A 6000-nucleotide genomic window follows, 5' to 3' on the forward strand; every position below is an offset into this window, starting at 1 on the left:
ATAATTACGAGCGCAAAAGGGAAAATCCCTCTTTAAAACATTCAAACAGATACACCTGTCATCTCACAAGCTCATTCTCCTCCGTGCCTCAGCAGCAGCAGGTCCTTAACCACGGAAAGCAGATGGCTGCCTTTTTTTCCCCGGAAGAGAGATGAACGAGAGCGGAGCTTTTCTTCTTGAAAAAACGTTCACAATGCACGCAGATTGCCTCCTTAAAGACATCGAGTGCACGCTCTTCACCCAAACAAATGATGCAAAGATCGCATGTGTCATCGGGTGTCAAATAACTCAGACACAAATGCACACATTGTCTAAACACTTACTAGTAGTCGCCATGATATACAGAGATGCAAGTTCTTTCAGATGCAAGCTTCAAACAGAACAGTCAGTGAAGACGAAGAAGAGAATGGTGCATTCTCCTGGTGCTTGTTTATAGTCACGCCGGTAGTGACGTCAGAGGCTGTAGCCAGCCAACAAGTTGGTGTTTTTTCAATGTATGCTTCAGACACGGGTCACGACGAGGTGTTCCCCATAGCGACCCATAGAGGACGCAGCTCGAATTAAACTGTTTAAACTGTTTAAATTAAACATTTATTTTTCTTAAATGGTCAATTTACACGATGCCTTTGTTTTTCGTCTCAGAATAATGTTTACAGTGGTATCACCAGTGATCTGCCTTACCTATCAGTCCTCCAAGTGGCAGAAGTGTTATAAATATATTAGTGTTATAAAAATATAGTAACACACCATTACACAGTCACAGTTACACAGTTGCCGGCAGCCATATCATGCTGGAGCCCAAGACTGGTTTCCCACTGAAGCTAAGGAGGGCTTAGCCTGGTCAGTACCTGGATGGGAGACCTCCTGAGAAAACTAGGTTGCTGCTGGAAGAGGTGCTAGTGATGCCAGCAGGGGGCGCTCTCCCTGTGGTCTGTGTGGGTCCTAGCGCCCCAATGTAGAGATGGGGACACTATACTGTCAACAAGCACTGTCCTTCAGATGAGACGTTAAACCGAGGTCTTGACTCTCTGTGGTCAGTAAAAATCCCAGGATGTCTTTTGAAAAGAGTAGAGGTGTGACCTCAGCATCCTGGCTAAATTCGCCCATTGACCATCATGGCCTCCTAACAATCCCCATATCCGCTGATTGGCTTGATCACAGTATGTTTTTTTTTTTTTAATATATACCGTACTTGCACTCTCAGTTGCCTACTGTTGTTCTGTCTGCTCTCTTTGTCAATTGCCTTTATTGTTGTTGTTTATTGTTAAGTGTCCTTGAGCTCTGGAAAGGCGCTATATAAATAAAACGTATTATTATTATTATTATTATCTCCTCTCCACCAGTAAGCTGGTGTGTGGTGGGCGTTCTGGCGCACTATGGCTGCCGTCGCATCATCCAGGTGGATGCTGCACACTGGTGGTGGATGAGGAGATACCCCCTCACAATGTAAAGCACAATGAGTGCCTAGAAAAGCGCTATAAGTGAGTGATAAGTGATAAGTGAAGTGACATTCAGCCAAGTATGGTAACCCATACTCAGAATTTGTGCTCTGCATTTAACCCATCCGAAATGCACACACACAGAGCAGTGAACACACACACACTGTGAGCACACACCCGAAGCAGTGGGCAGCCATTTATGCTGCGGCGCCCGGGGAGCAGTTGGGGGTTCGATGCCTTGCTCAAGGGCACCTAAGTCGTGGTATTGAAGGTGGAGAGAGAGCTGTTCATGCACTACCCCCACCCACAATTCCATCCGGCCCGAGACTAGAACTCACAACCCTTCGATTGGGAGTCCAACCCTCTAACCATTAGGCCACGACTTCCCCACAAATATATAAATGTAATGAATTATTATTAGTTATTAGTGTTTGTATTTTACATAACTATTAAAACTATATCAAAGTTTCTTAAATTTAAGTGTGGATATTTACATGCTTACATTACACTGGTGAGGAAGAAATCATATTAAAGTCATATATATTTGGAATATTTAATCTACATTTTATATTGTAGTCTGTACAAATAAAACCAAATGAATCCATCCATCCAAGTTTTTTGTGTAAGGTCAGATACTTCTCTGGAAGACCAACTGAAGGATGGACTATGAAGAGGAGGAACTCATAGATGGACTGCAGAGACTGACACTGTCTAAATAAATGTTGAATAATTATACATACATGTAACGCGCATCAAAAAGTAAATATAAATATAAAATAATAAAAAAAATCTCTGCCACAAACATACAATCACAATAACAGTTACCATTGCATTGGCGGTTATTCCAACTTCTCTCCTCTTTGTAGCTGTCCTCACTCTGAACACACGAACCATGTGGAATACAGGTTCAATAACTTTCCAAAAGACCATTAAATGGTTCTACTTCTCAAATCTAGATTGGATGACACGTGTTTTCAGAAAATACAGACCAAACAATGTAAAAAATTTGTTTGCCTACGCTGAACCTGAAGGATACTTTAAAAATGTATAATGTATTGACATACAAGTGGAAAAAAGCTAGGTCTGTAAAAAGGCTTTAGCTGTGGTTTTAGCTTATTCTCCCTTCTGTCATTCTAAACTGTTATGAATTTCTTCTGTGGGATCTAAATAGCTGACTGACGGTAAAATTATTTACAACATTTCTGTATGCAAATGAAGAAAGCAAGCCATATGAGTTTACAATGACATATGAGTATATGATGACAGCTTTATTTGTATTTTTGGTTGAATCATCTATTAACACTATTAACATTGTTAAATCACAGCGTCAAAAAATAAAGCATGCAATCGCTCTAAGGACACGCCGATAAGGCCATGAGAACAGGGTTAAACGAGACCAGCATTCTCGTGTAACTGTTTCAATGGGGGTTCGCTGTATTTAGCGGCGGAATATTAATGTCACTGGTGTTTATTTCTAAGGTTGATGTCACATTAACTGTGTGAGTGTTTCAGATGCACGCAGCTTCAAAAGCAGGCATTTATCGCTCTATGGCTCTAGGGTTATAAAAACGTGCCAAAAATGTATGCTTGTATAAACGTGCCTAACCCAGATTTAAAGATTCGGTGGACCACATGAGACGTACTAATCCGATGTGGTGTTTACATGTGCTCGTGCTTCGATTTTGGGAAGTAAGTGGCTACGATGACATGAAAAAAAAAAAAAAAAAAAAAAAAAAAGGCATTAATATTTTAATAGCTGCTCGCACTTGCTTGGAATTGACAGACTAGTATTTCCCCGCCCAATATCTACTGAGTGCGCGTGTCCGCTACAGCGAGACAACTCCGCTCAATGCCATCGGGTGCACCGGGACATTTATGGTCCGGTTGAGTGAGAGCTAATTGCCGAAGCGAGGGAATTCTCCCCCACTTTAGGCAACGTTTCTAAATTACACCAAACTGCAAAAAAGTGTGAGGCGGTGCTACGCACTGCATTCGCCAGCTGAATGCAAGAGCAGAGTCTCCCACGCAGCGCTGCGTTTGCACAACAATGTAAAGTGATAAACCACTTAATCCATTCAGATGTTACACCGATTTATTGATACTGTCAATCTCTAATTGTGTGTGACACATGAGAACATTAAAGGTTCTGTAATGTTGCTGGCTGAAAACATCCAGAATAATGTTAATGGCATGCAGAGGAAACTGGAAAACACCAAGGCATGTCAATTCAGCAAGGGGAAATAACTGGAGCCTAAGACCTTCTTTAATGCAGCTCTGAAATAAATTGTATTATGATATAAAAAAGAGGTAAATTTAAATTGTAAAATACATGATTCTCACCAAGTTTTGTTAAAACATGAATCACGAGGGGGCAGCTTATGAATGCAGAGTTCTTTCAATGAGCTATCTTACAACATTTACAACTGGGTTTATGAATCTGTAATAATTCATACAATGACAGGCAAATTTTGGTCAAGTGTTTTCATTGAGCTATTCACTATCATAGGCTGCATCAGAAAACTGAAAAATGTTTTCAGATGCAGCCATAGTGTTGTTTCTAAGCTGAAAAGCAGTTAATTGTGCTTCACTTATTACATCAGCTTTCTGCTCTGGTCATGAGATTCCAGATTCCATTCTAATGTGTGTTATTGTATAACTGGAGTTTTATTATCTTTGTCCACGATTTCCCAGTCTCTACTGTAATGTCAGTGTCTACTTATCACTGAATGCACAGCGTTGCCGACATCACGTTCCCATTCTGATGACCGACTATTGATGCGATTACATGGGTACAAGTAATCAGTTTAACATGTTTACATGGCAGGATTTTAATTTAGTTTGGTTATAGAAGGTTATCCTACCTCTCAACAGATTACCATATCGGTTTAGGCATTTTTATTCTGACAGAGGTGTTTCTTTGGAGCATTTTCATTCATACTGGACGCCATTCTAAGTTTCCGAAGGGTGCATGCTTCCCCTGCTGGACTACCACCCTCCATTATGCAATCTACAGTATTAATGCATATTACGTGTTCCTCATGCAGCAGCAAGGGGTCGTACGTATCACATGTTTGCTTAAAGGGGGGCTACAATGCTTTTTCATGGATTCAGAGTTGTTCAGTGTTAAAGAGATGGATTTTCATGCTAAACATGGCCAATTCAGATGAGTGGAGAAATCTTATTTCTGGGTGTTACAAGTTTCGGTAGTTTTCGATGATGGGTCTATGATGTAGACGATGGTGGAACTCCTTCTGAGCATTTCTCTTGGGAAAGCACGCCCATGCACATCTCGACCAGAGGATAGCGAGACCTCGCCCCTAAACATGCTTCATCAGGAAATCGTTGGCAGTGCTGCATAGGATTTGTTTGAGAATGTCTCCAAATAAGTGTGTTTTGGATGTGAGGGGAAAGTTTACCACGCTTCTCAAAAAACCTAGCGTTACATGGACCGTGGATGCAGTTGCTTTTCTGGGGCAGCAATGGAGTGTAGCAAGTGGTGTTCATGTCATTTCAGTGATGGATGTTTTATAAACAAGACCAGGTTGACGCTGGATTTGCACATCGTTTGCTATTAAAACATGGTGGAAGACCCCAGTCAGGTAAGTACAACTGCATCAGGTTCCGTCTTTTGTTGGAAGTCAGCACATAAGCGAATATGGTATGGAAACAACACAAATCAGTATTACAGCTCTGCCCACAACATGCCTACAGGAGCTTGGTTTTTCCAGAGAGAATCAGAAGCTGTATTTTTGTCTTGCAGATATAACCTGGCTATGGACTTTTGGAGATGGGGATTCGTACTGCTCTGTGGGTACTCGGGATTGGCATGAGATTTAAGCATTTTTAAGAAACATGCTTGTTGCACATCCTCAGTTGCTTAACTTGGGGTGACGCTTACCCCTTTGTGATTTTTACAGCATGGTAGATACATAAAATTGGATCATACTGCCATCATATCAGACTGCTGCTGCTAGGGGCGTATGCTTCCCCCTTTACAATCACAGTTGCTTAAGCATTTTAAGGACATACTTGTTGCACATTCTCTATTGCGTAACTTTGGATGACGCTCCAACCCCCCACCTTAATGTGATTTTCAGCATGTTAGACTTAAATTGAATGATAAACAAACTTCCATCATATTAGGCTGCTGCTGCTACTAGGGGTGTATGCTTCCCCCATACTGTTCTCTCAAATATTTTGCAAAAGCAGCTAAGCAACATGCTTGTTGTATGCTTCTCTCCGAGTTTGGGTGATGCTTCCCCCATAAATATAGTATCAAGCAACATTTCTCATTGCTAGCCATTCAAATTGCATCAGTTGTGTTGGGGAGTTTTGGCATATGGTGGTTTTGGGGGTTTGTCTTGCTGCTCTCCCCGCTCTGTCCGAGCATGGCTGCATGGACAGGCATGTGGAGTGTTCCCCAGAACATAACCATACCGCCAACACTAACTGTATGCAATTATCATTGTCTTTAAATATACTTGACGGAAGTAGTCCTGATTGAAATCGAGCATCGCGTTAGTTCAGTCAGGTCATGTTGGTCATGCTTGCATCAGCTGAC

The sequence above is a fragment of the Carassius auratus genome, chromosome 15 (genome assembly GCF_003368295.1).
Source record: "Carassius auratus strain Wakin chromosome 15, ASM336829v1, whole genome shotgun sequence".
NCBI lineage: Eukaryota > Metazoa > Chordata > Actinopteri > Cypriniformes > Cyprinidae > Carassius > Carassius auratus.